Source organism: Equus quagga, chromosome 6, assembly GCF_021613505.1.
Source record: "Equus quagga isolate Etosha38 chromosome 6, UCLA_HA_Equagga_1.0, whole genome shotgun sequence".
NCBI lineage: Eukaryota > Metazoa > Chordata > Mammalia > Perissodactyla > Equidae > Equus > Equus quagga.
The window spans coordinates 12966891-12979901 of NC_060272.1; the positions used below are offsets into that span (position 1 = coordinate 12966891).

At 43.4% G+C, this 13011-nt stretch overlaps 1 protein-coding gene across 4 annotated transcripts in view; it reads left to right on the plus strand.

Moving 5' to 3' along the window:
• Positions 1-13011, plus strand: part of GGACT (gamma-glutamylamine cyclotransferase) — a 48507-nt gene continuing 35496 nt past the window's right edge. Inside the window, exon 1 of one of the 4 annotated variants that reach the window (XM_046664158.1) lies at positions 1-151. The gene's annotated coding sequence lies outside the window, so the exon portion shown is untranslated. The remainder of the gene's footprint in view (positions 152-13011) is intronic. The other 3 variants (XM_046664154.1, XM_046664152.1, XM_046664156.1) reach the window with 3 other exon arrangements.

The following is a 13011-nucleotide window of genomic DNA, read 5'->3' on the forward strand; positions in this document are numbered from 1 at the left end:
CGCTGGCCGGCGCGGGGCAGGCGGGTCCCGCGTCCCGCCTCCAGGGGGCGCCGCCGGGGGCGGCCTCCCGGGGCGACTGCGCCCGCCTGGGCCCGCCGTTTCCGTCCGGCTGCCCCGGCCGCCCTCCCCGACGGCGACGCGGCAGCGGCAGGTGAGGCGCTGGGCGCGGGCTGAGCGGGGCCCGGGGGCTGTCCCCGCCCCCTCCGCGCGGAGCCCTGGGGACGCCGGGGACTCGGGGCGTCGCTCCCTGCGGCGCGTTGCGCGGGGGCCAAATCCGGGGCCCGCGGGCCGGGAGAGGGGACAGTAAGGGAGGGCGGAGGGCAGAGGGGGGAGGGAGGGCACAGAGCCCGGGCAGCGAAGGGGACGCGGGCGGCCTGCGGGACCAGTTGGGAGGGAGGCGACACTGGCCGGTAAACGCGGCCCCAGAAGAGCGTGAGGCGCCGCCCCTGCTGGCCCGGGGGGAGGGCAGAGCGAGTTAGGGACCCCCTCAGTGTAGACGCCGCTCGTTCCTCGGGAGGAGAAAGTACGACCTTTGGGAAGGTGGCTTTAAGAGGCTCTCTCCGTTCAATGAGGCCAACACTTTGCAAAATTCTGTTTTAGATTTTAGAGGTTCCTGTCTGTGAGGAGCCCAAACGCTGCAAAAGAAATCTAAAAACTTCTTCTGGCATCTGTCAGTTTATAAGCTTAGGTTTCTTTGGAGCTGTGGTGAACATCTGAATTTTGGGGAAAATTTCTGTTACTGCCTTAAGAAATATGGTTATCGCTGTTGCTCTATGTTGGCCAAAAGGTAACACCCCAGGTGCACACGAACCCCTAAATATGCGCAGTTTTTGAACACACCTTGGCACCAGGCTTACTTTATTAATATTGAACTGATGAGAAAATGCACCACACTTGTAGCCATTTTTTAAGGCAGGTTATTCATTTTGCCAAATGTCCTAGGGAGAAATCATGTATCTCTAAACCAGTTGGATCGACCTATATAAAGTGTAGTCTTAGACTCACACGTCCTTATGTACTTTTTCCTATAACTGAAGACTCTTCTCCCTGGTTTCATTCAATTTATTGAAATGCTAATATGGAAAGTTCCTGCAGATTGCCCTCATGTTCCCCAAATGCCTTGTTTTCCTGAAAGGACTCCTATGAGAAACCAGAAGTTTCTGAATAAGCAGACGACCCTGCTAGCAATCATTTGTATTTCAAAAGGTGGGTTTGCAAGGTTAAATTAATTTCTAGTTGGGAGGTTTTCGTTTGGAAATATTTTGGAGTAGTTGACCTTGCTAATGAGGGTCCTAACTATTAACAGTGGTCCTAGAGAGGGTGGCTATTCATGTTGGCCTTAGATAGTGGGCTGCAGGAAGTAGAACAGAACAGGGGTAGAAACGGGTCCTGTTTAAGGGTTTTTTTTTTTTTTTTTTGAGGAAGTTTAGCCCTGAGCTAACATCTGCCGCCACTCCTCTTTTTGCTCAGGGAGACTGGCCCTGAGCTAACATCCGTGCCCATCTTCCTCCGCTTTATATGTGGGACACCTGCCACAGCATGGCTTGATATGCGGTGTGTAGGTCTGCACACGGGATCTGAACCAGGGAACTGTGGGCCACCGAAGCAGAACGTGTGAACTTAACCAATGCACCACCAGGCTGGCCCCTGTTTAAGTTTTTAAATTATCTGTTCGTTTTTCTCTTAATTTTCTTTAGTAAGAGTTCTTGAAAGTTCCAACCCGTGTCAGCTCTTCCAAGTGGAGTCATTGGAAGGCTTTGTGCCCACAGTTAGCCAGGGCCTTTACAAGGGGGTAGGGCATCCCTGCAGGCTGGCATGGAGATGAGGGCAGCAGTGTTTGAAAAGGGACAGGTCCCAAGGAAAGGTGACAATAAAATGACAAAATCAAGCAATCTTAGCAGTCTTCTCTAGAACATTCTCTATCCAGGGGTGAACCTTAAGTATTAGAGATTTTATTAAGAGAGCATCGGTTAAACACGTCTGGCATCTTGCTTAACAGTAATTCCTTCCTTGATTGAAGGTCCTTCTCGTCAGTGAAATGGCTCAGAGCAAGATAGCCTTGTTTAGGTCGGACCAGAGAGCCGTGTAGGCAGAGCTTACTCTGTGTAAGGTGTCACTATACCCCTCCAACGGATTTACAGAGAAGACCCAGTTACTACACGTCTCAGGGTTTGTATGGCAGTATGAGGTAACAGACACAGTAAATAGCTAACATGTTAAGAAGGGTGAAATAAATGCCGACGGGGTAGTGTGCTGTTGGAGCACAGAGAGGTGAATTCTCGCTGGAGGACTTGGGGAGGGTCCCATTTGGGCTGGACCTTGAGTGGAGAGTAGAATTTTTCTAGGCAGAGGAATGGAATGGGGCGTTCCTGGTGGCGGACACCGTGAGCAAAGTTAAGCTTAAATTGTAACTATGTTTGGAGATAGGGGAGTTCTGATATACTGAGGCTGGACTGGGTGTAAGGAGTGGTCGGCAGGAGGGGTGGGCAGGAGGTGCGCCTGGAAAGAAGGGCTGTCTGGTGATGGACTCTAATTTTTGCTCAAGATCTGATATTTTTTAAATTAAAGCAAACATAAAAGCAGAGGGAATAGTATAATGAACTTGCGTATATCCATCAAATAGATTTAACAGTTTGTTAAAACGGTTTCTTTTTTGGCCATATCTCCTTCATCTTTTTTGTTGTTGAAGCCGTTTAAATTCCAGACAACATATTTTACCCCTAAAGAGTGCATTATGCACCTCCAAAAAGGGAGCATTTCCTATATAATCATAATACCATTGTCACTCCCTAATCAAATCGACAGTAATTACTTGGTGTTTTCTAAAACCCAGTCCACAGTCAAATTTCCTTGACTGCCTCAGAAATGGACTTACTTTTACTATTGGTTTGTGTGAATCAGAATTCAAACAAGGCACATTTTGCTGAGTATCTGTTGTCTGTTTTAATCTACGACAGGGATTTGGCAAAATCTTTCTGAAAAGGTCCTCTACTAGCTCTTTTAGGATTTGTAGGCCATGTGGTCACTGTTGCAGCAGCTCAACTGCCTTGTGCTGCAAAGATAGCCATAGACGACAGGTAGATGAATGAGCGTGGCTGTGTACCATTAAAATGTTGTTTTCAAAGGTTTTTGTTTTAAACTCCACCGGCAGGCTGGACTTACCTGAGGCCACAGTTGGCTGTGATCTAGAGCAGTCCCGTGGGCTTCTTTAATGCCAGTGATTTATTGATGTCACTTGGTTGCCTATAGATGCCTCTCGTCCTGGATTTATTTGGCTTTTTGCGTAGTATGATTTAGCTTGCCCCTCTACTCTATGTTTCCTGTAAACTGGAAGTTAGATTTAAAGGCTTAATTGGAATCAGATTCACCATTTTTGGCAAGTATACTTAAGATGTGGTTTGAATTTTTTAATATATAGATTTATGACTTTAAAAGACTCAGAAATCTTCACCCAGGAAGCTCAGTTTTCCTAAAATAGGCTTTGCCTGATAGTTGAAAATACCCTTTTACTTTTTCTTTGTATTTTTCTCATTTGAAGAAGAGACTTCTTCCCTACATTAAATGTTGAAGTTGGGAGGTAGGTATTAGGGAGTTTATTATATCATTACTCTATTTTTGTGTATATTTGACTTCTCATAATAAAAAAAGTTTTCTTTAAACAACAACAAAAGAGTTGGCGGGGGTCTTTGTCCCATTCATTCATATTCAGCAACTATTAATTAAGCTACTCTGTGCTGAACTGAGGGTATTGTCTTAATAGACGCACAAAATCTTGGAACTTATATTTCTCACGTAGGAGACAGATATTAACGTCACAGTTAAGGGCACCAACTCCTGTGTCAGACTCCCTGGCTTCCAGTCCTGGCTCTGCCACTTACTAGCTGGGTGATTTTGAACTTTTTAATTAAAAAAATGGGGGATAATAATTGTGTCTACCTGGTAGGGTTGTTAGGAGGATTGAATGAGAAAACCCATGAAAAATCCTTAGCATGGTAATTAGCGTTTAGTCAATGCTCAATAAGTGTAAATCGTAAAGAAGAGAAGGGTCGCAGTCAAGCAGGGACCACGTGCAGAGGTGGAGGTGCTGAGCGGATGGATGGGGTCATGACCTCGCCTGGGCTGGTTAAATAGGGTTTGGAGATTTGGGACAGGGAAGGTGACATCTTTTAAGTGAGTGAAAGTGCCCTTTGTTGGTACAGCGAGAGAGGGCAGAGGGCAGCAGAGAAAGGTGTGGTGCGAGAGGGCAGAGGGCAGCAGAGAAAGGGTGCAGGCAAAGGCCTACTGACTAGGTGGAGCGAGGCTGATTGTGTATTCATATCCTAGTGCTGCTGAGACAACGTGCCAACTTCATGGCTTAGAACAACACAATGTATTTTCTTAATGGTTCTTTAGGTCGGAGGTCCAACGGGTCACTGGGCTGAAATCAGGGCAGGCTGTGTCCCCTCCTGGGGGCTCTGGAGGAGAATCTGTTTTCTCACCTTTTCCCGCTTCTAGAGGTCTCCTCCCTCCCCCTTGAAAGATGGCAGCGTTGCATCCCTTTGACCCTCTTTCTGTCGTCACAGCTCATTCTCTGCTCTGAGTCAGGAAGGTTCTCCACTTTTTAAGGACTCCTGTGGTTGGATTGGGCCCATTTGGATAATCCAGGATAATTTCTGCATCTCAGGGCCCTAACTTTAATCATATTGTGAAGTCCCTGGTGCCATGGAAGGTAACGTGTTCCCAGGGTCTGGGGGTCAGGACATGGGCACCTTTGCAGGGAGGTTGGTGGGCTGCTTCAGTCACCTCACTTTGTAGCTCAGTAGCTGCGGCAGCATCAGGGCTGCTCTCCAGACTTTTGGGGGCAGCAGACACATTACTCCCAGTGGCTGGTGATTCTCAGCGCCTGTTTCCACTGCTCTTCCACACTGAGGGGTGAGTCTGCTCCGGGCTGTTGGGGCCCCTCCTTTCTCAGTATTGGTGGGAGAGTACAGGTGGGAGAGGCTTCTGAGTGACAGGAGACTGTTGGCTCCACCTGCAGAATGTCACCCACTCTGAGATGTTGGCTCCACCTGGGAAATGTCACCCATTCTTCCCAGCTCCACTGAGGGGCTGTTAGAAGCTTTCTCTGAGTCACTCCTGTGCCCTCATCCTCCCCACAGGTCCTCCTGCCCCTGCACCCTGATGGGGCACTTGCTGCTGCTCTTGTTTTTACTTGTGTAATTGTTTTTGCACACTAGCCTTAAACACTGCTTGCTGGACTATTTTAAACAAAATTCGTACTAAAATATTGAGTATTTTCTCATCTCTTAACTCTGGGTAAATGAGAACCATGCCCTCCTCATTTTGATTCCCCCGTAGTGCCTTCCGCATATTAGGGAGCCAGTAGGAAAGAAATCCTTTCCAGTGAGTTGGGAGCCTTACTGGAACTCTGAAACTCTGAGTTATCCCAGAGTAAATTAGAGAGAACTTCTCATATGCTGTACTCTCCGTTTGTTCAGTTTACTACCTCTGTTTTTACACTTTTTCAGAGTTAATTACCTCTTCCTGCTGTTGTCATCTGCACTTAGGAGTATGCAGCAGATAAGTTAATGAAAATTACTAATATTTCTATATCCCATGATGGTTTTACTAATTTGTGAGCATTAAATGATATTTGGAAAGCATTCTTTAAGCCGTTATTGTTGAACAGAATCACAACTGCCTGATTTGGTTTTCCGTAAAGTTAGATGCGGATTTTAAAAGCCTAATGAAAACCAGGAGAGGGAATTACTACATCTGATCAGTGAATAAAGTACAGTTCGGTGCCGTTCTTGGGAGTGTTTGCAAAGAGCAAGTCACTTTTTTTTCTCTCTCAGCGTTTTCTTTTGAGCATTCCCAGCCATACTCCAAGGCGGAGTACAGTCACCCTTGGGTGCCCGCACAGCGTTGGAGATCAGACAGCATCCTGGCTGTGCCGGACTTGCTCCAATGGGCCGCCTCCCTTTGTTTTTTGAGCTTTTGTTTGTTTGCTTTGCTTCTGGAGAATCTGTAAGCAAATACCAGAAATCATGTCATTTACCCCTAAATATTTTAGTATGAATTTTGTTTAAAAGTGTATTTTTTTAACCAAACTACAGTCCTACCTGACAATAAACAAAAAATCGTTAATACCGTCTAATACTGTATTCAGATTTCCCCAGTTGTCTAAGAAAGTCTGTGCAGATGGTTTATTCAAATCAAAACAAAGCCCATTCATTGTACTTGGTTTATACATCTCTTCCGTCTCTCTTAATAATAATGATTAATGTATGCTGGGTATTAGCCTAATTTAGCGTGCTCTTCTTTCTTTTACCTTCTATTTTTAACTCAGGGTTTTAGAGTTGCATGCGCTCATGTTTCATTCATTATTATTATTTGAATTTATATAAAGTAAAATTGACCTTTTTTGTATAATTCTGAGTTTTAAAATTGATTGATTCGTGTAACCATCATCACAATCCTGATACAGAGCAATTCCATCACCCAGAAAACAAAACAAAGCAAACCCTCCCTCTTTCTGCCCCCCTGTAATCAAATCCTCACCCTACCCCAATCCCTGACAACTCCTGATGTGGTCTCCATCTTTATAAGTTTTGCCTTTTCCAGAATGTCACATAAATGAAATTATATCGTATGTAACCTCCGAGACCAGCTTCTTTCACTCAAACAGCGTCTTTGAGATTCATCTGTGTGTGCATCCTTTCTTATTCTGGAGTGGTCTTCCAGCTTATGGACGTATTACAGTTTGTGTATCCATTCACTGTTGAAGGACATCTGGATTCTTTACAGTTTTTGGTGATTATGAATAGAGAGCTGCTATAAACATTTGTTTATAGGTTTTTCATGTGATCGAAAGTTTTCATCTTTCTAGGGTGGATCCCTGGGAGTGGGATGGCTGGGTCGTATGGTAAGTGTATATTTAACTTTTAAGAAACTGCCGAAGTTTTTCAGAGTGACTGTACCCCACCATTTTGCATTCCCACTAGCAATGCATGAGAGTTCCAGTTGCTCTGTATCCTTGTCAGCACTTGATACTGTTGGGTTTTTTATTTGAGCCATCCTAATAACTATGTTGGTTTTATTTTTAATTAACTGATTTCAATTTTTTGAGTTTTTGAGTATTATAATAATTCTTGAATAAATTTATTTTACGTACCTGTTATAAAAATAAATATTTCTGGTTTTCTGGTGATATTCTGCATTTAAATACAGTAAATACTCTATTTTGGAAAATAATTAAAACCAGAATATTATATCCATAGGAATCTTTCTTAAATCTCACCAATTGACACATCATATTTGGCAAAGGATTACAGAATAGTATCTGAATATATGATGCATTTTGCAGTGATCCCTTCATTATGTGCATCTTGTGCATGTCTCATTCCTGTTTCACCATTAGTAACCAATAGTGCCATAGTTGCTTTTGGCATCAGTTTTATACAAGATTAGATTGATCGGTGAATAGTTAATTGCATGGGAGCAAATGGATGTAAGCCGAGAGTAATTTATTTGAATGCCTTTTAACTATAGTGAATACTGTTGTAGTTTAAAAATGGAACTGCTCCCATGTGTCTGAGGCAGAAGTAAAAGCTTGCATTTGAATACCTTTTTCCTTATTAAAGCACATTGAGCTCAAGGAAGAAAACCATTTGAAATTTCTGTTCATGAAATAAAGATCATGCATTTCTCTTTGGATGATTTAGGGACCTTGGTCACTGGTCACTACTGCTTGAAATGTGGCATTGACTCCTGGATTGACACCGCTAGTGTGGTCCCTCACATTAGGTGAAACTGTGAAAGTCTCAGGGTGCACGAGGTCATTGTTGAGGGAGGGCCTGTCTTTAAATTCAAGTCTCACCCATTAGCTGCTATGGTTTGGGCTTTCCATTTCTGGTATTAACCGTTTGGTTTCTGGTATTACCATTGGAAGAATGGTGTCCATACAGGCTTTCCTTTGTGTCTAGAATCTCTCCATTTTTGCTTCTGAAAAGTTGTTGGAGGGTTAGACTTGTTGACAGACCTTCCTTTGAACTTACGGGCGTTAGAAAGAAAAACCAAGCCTGACAAAGAAAGGAAGGTTGAGGACAAATTGCCAGATGGGCTTGAGGTTGTTGTGATCTGACGCCTCAGAGGCCAAGTACTAGGAAAATTTGGTTCAAAATGTAAAGAAATGGGGTGGGTTTCTGTGGTTAAGTCATTTTTGTTTTAAAACTAACATATTAATTGACCCTTATGTCAATTAGGATTGGAATGAATAAAAAATAGTGAAGGATTAGTAAGGATGTTACCTCCATTGGCTCCGAGTCTTTGTTTTGTTTAAAAAGTTATTATGGGAGCTGGCCCTGTGGCATAGTGGTTAAGTTTGCATGCTCTGCTTCAGTGGCCTGGGGTTCGCAGGTTTGGATCCCAGGCACAGACCTACACACTGCTCATCAAGCCATGCTGTGGCAGTGTCCCATACACAAAATAGAGGAAGATTGGCACAGATGTTAGCTCAGGGTCAATCGTACTCATCAGAAAAAAAAGTTATGGATGGCCTTTAAACTTTATGCTTGTTGATATTAATAAAGTCTTATAAATGTGCATATATATTTTGGGGGATTGAAGGAAGAGATAATAGAAATGTATTGGGGCCTGAAGTCTGGTGTTTTAGAATTCCAGACTAATACATCTGCTGCCCCCTGGTGGCAGCGTATTCAACAGAGTAGTTCAGAGGTGCAGGATTCTGGAGAGCTAAGTCTGTTTACAAGAGGATTGTAGAGGGAGCCAGGAGATTTCATGTTCCAGCGCTTATAATTACTATCTGTATGATCTTAGGCAAATGATTCTGTTTGATTAAAGTCTAGATTTTACTTTCTTCAACTTTAAAATGTAGTTTCTAAAGTTTCTTCCAGCTTTAACATCTTATAATTCTCCGATGGTAATAGCAAATACTATATAGCAAAAAATGTCAAGTTCCACTTTTTCCTTTAGCAGCTGAATCCTAAAAAATCCCATATATTTACTCAAGAAAGCAGGCGCTAGAGTAACTCCTGAAACTTGATATGGATTCGGCTCTGGGCAGCAAACTGCATAGATGTAGCTGTAGCACCGGCCATAATTAATGAGTATGATGACCCTGCATTATTATGAAAGCTTATAAGTTACATCATTTAAAAGATAACTTTCTTATTTTTAATCATGGTGAAAAAACACCCAGAATATAAAACTTAGCATCTTAACCATTTTTAAGCATACAGTTCAGTAGTGTTTGTATATTCATATTGTTGTAGAGCAGATCTCCAGAAGTGTTTCATCCTGCAAAGCTGAAACTCTGTACCCGTTATACAACAACTCCCCATTTCTCCTCCCCCAGCCCCTGGCAACCACCATTCTACCCTCTCTCTGTATGAATTTGACTAGGTACCTAGTCTAGGTACCTCATATAAGTGGAATCATACAGTATTTGTCTTTTTGTGACTGGCTTATTTCACTTAGCCTAATGTCTTTAAGGCTCATCCATGTTGTAGCATGTGACAGGATTTCTTTCCTTTTTAAGGCTGAATATTGTATGTAGATACCACATTTTGTTTATCCATTCATCTGTTGATGGACATGTGGGTTGTTTCCACCTTTTAGCTGTCGTGAATAATGCTGAAGTGAACATGGCGTGCTACCTCATTTTTAGTATACAGTGTTTACTAAGGCAGAAAGAATTTATAGGATTTTTTTCTGTGCCTAAAAGGTTAAACTTCATTATAAAGAACACCAGTCAACCTGCTAGATAACTAGGATATGGCTTTTTGTATGGATGAGTAAGTTAAAAAGGAACTAACACTAAGTGGACACAAGCTGTATGCCAGGCACTTATATATCTGCAATACATTCTATTGTTTAGTTCTGATAATAATTCTGTGATTTACCCTTCTCTCAGAAGGGGACTAATAATAAAATCACTATGTACCAGAATTTTTATATACATTATTTCATATAATTTTCATACATCAGTGCTTGAGGTGGGCATTATTATCTCCATTTTTTAGGTGATGTAACTGAGGTTCAGAGAGATGAACACCTTGAAAAAGGTCACACCGCTAAAAGGTGGAGGGTTTTACCTGATTATGAAGTGGAACATGTCTGATTTGAAATTATATGTTCTTCAGTCTACACTATGCTTTCTCCTGCTTCCAGGAATAACACTATACATCTATGAGCTGAAGGATATTGGAACAATACCAAGAAATTACAGTGCTATAATAATTTATAAATAGAAAAGCTTCTGTAATGTCTTTCCATTAAATAACAGCCTTTGGGTTTTCCTTGCAGAGAAACCAGCATCACTTCAGATGAATTCATCTGAAACATATCAAGGCTTGCCTCCTGGGTGATTTTGCAAAATAACTCTCCCTAGGACTTCCCAAAGTGCGGTTCTCCTGTTCCACGCCCCCCGTTTCTGAGCTCATCTTCCACTGTGTTATTATTCTCCCTCTCCTTTGGCTTGCCAGAGAACTGGGGCCATTTTCACTGCTCTTTGCTGTCGCCTCTCTTGAGTGCAGTGGTGACTGGGATTGGAGCTTTGATCTGCTCCCTGCATAGTGTTTTCACACAGGTGATAAACTGTCCTCACAGGTGGTGGTTTGCTTGGAGACTCAGCCGGCTTTTGGAAAGGGCCATTGCAACATTTTCTCACATACAGGGTTTTTAGATTAACAGAGAAGTAGTGATATATCATCTGAGAAGCCATGTAAGCTTCTGTTAGAGTTCCTCTGCACTTAGGATGACTTACCTTGGGACTTCGTAAACCTAGAGATGGGTGAGGGTCAAGAATGCTTCCAAGGATTCATTTGGGGTCTTTGGCAACCCCCAGAAGCAGGCTGTTGCCCAGCAAATATAAAAAGTGGGAGTAGCGGAAATTGTGGTGGCCACCAAATATCCATTTTCTCCTCCCTTAGTTACTGGATCCCCAGTTTTATTCAGAGTGACCATGTGCCTTAAGTTATGGTAAAGAAGAGGAAGCAGAAATGTGTGGGGTCCCTGGGAAGTTTTGCAAAGGAAGGAACCTGCGTCAGCTGGAAGTAGGGCTCCTGTTCCTCACTCCACCCTTCATCATCCCTGTTCCTTTGCATGCAGACATAATGGCCAGTGTTCTGCCAGCCTTCTTCTCTCCTAAGGGCACCTTAAGAATGGAGGCCATACAGGAACCTGGTGTGCAGGATTGTACAAATGGCCACAAATTCTTCTACCCTCTTATGCATATGCCTGTGCGGTGTCACTTTGCAGCTCCTTCCATAAATAGATGAAGTCCCTATTTCTGCCCCTTGAACCTGGTATGAGGAGTCCCAGCCTGACTGGGTGAGTCGGCCATCTTTCAGAGGGTCATCCTGATGTGGGGTGTCAGAGCCTGAGCAGGGAGAGGGGGACTTACGTGCAGGGGAGATGCTGGTGGCTGAGATTGGAAATTAGTTACATATGAAGGATTGATCAAATAAGTAACTGTACAAATGATAATGTGAGCCAGGTTTGCCACTGTTGGAGAAGGGAGGTACAAAGAGAGAGATGTAGAAAACTAGGATGAACCCTGTGGTGTGGATTCACTTAGGTGTATTGGTGTGAACTCATCGTTTTCAGTAAACAGAGATGTAAATGTGTGTGTGTATTTATGTATATCTGTGTATGTATATATAGATATACATGTATATATTCCGTGAGGAAGCCTGCAGGCAGCTAACACCCCAAGAACAGTGAGCACACCTCACACCCAGATCTTGGCTTCTAAATACCATTTTCCACTAACAGGTGGAAATCAGGGCTCCTTGGAGAAATGGCTAGTTCTAGGCCTGGGATGGGGAAAAAGTCCAAGATGAGCCTAGAACATCTTGTGCCAGACAGCAAGGAAAGGTTCAAGGAATGATGTGAACGGGTCTAGGGGACAGAGAAGCCTGCTGCAATTAGTCCATCTGTCCAAATTGAGGACAATTTGAGCATCAAAATAAGTAAATGATAGCACTGGATTATAACTCACTGAATAAAATAGGTAACCCTAAGTCTGTACAGATACAAGTAGCTAAATGGACAAGTGGCAAGTTTGATGGTGAATGAGATATTTACGTAGTTTCAAAGTACCTCCTATGAAATACTTACCAACTTGTATGAAGAGCGGAAGAACTTCACCGTGAAGCAGCCTGGCAGGCACCATCTCCATCAAGTGATCAGAGTGAACATCGTCAATAAGGGGACAAATTGAAATCATGTGCCATCTGACTGGAGGCAGTGAGAAGAACACAGCATCACTTCCTAAAGATTCCTGCTAAAGATGGATGACCTGAATCTAATCACAAGGCAACATCAGAAAATATCAATTTGAGGGTCTTTGAGCAATATAAAGGGCCTGAAATCTTTAAAAAATCATGAGAGTCAAAGTAAGACTGAGGAATTGTTCCAGATTGAAGGAGACTAAAGGACATGGCAACCAAGTTCAATAGGCGTTCTGCACTGGGTCGTTTTGCTATAAAGGACGTTATTGGGACAAGTGAAAAAACTTGGAAGGGGTCTGAGAGAAAGTAGTAAAATACTATGTTAGTGTCCTGATGTTAAGGATTGTAGTGGGGTTATTTAAGAGATGTCCTGTTAGGAAATAGACATGAACATACTGTGGGGAGGGGCATCAGGTTGGCAACTCACCGATAGTTAGTCTCTCAGCAAACATCTACCAAGCGCCCACCACATGCCGGGTCCCAGGGCTGAGAGTTGAGGAGCTCTGGTTGCTGGTGCCTGGGTCCTCTCAGCAAAGGAGGAGACAGAGATCTCAGCAGCTGTGAGGCAAGGGCAGCTATGTTCCAAGGACACGGTGGCGGGATCAATTCTGCCTACTAGGGAGGATGACACAGAGGAGATGAGGTTTGAAATGACCTGGAAACCTTGAAGGATGAGGAGGATTTTGCCAGGCAGCTCGTTGAGGAATGAAGCGGAAGGGGCTAAAGGCAAAGAGTGGGGACAGTTTGCACCCCGACAGAGTGGTATGAGGCTTGGCCC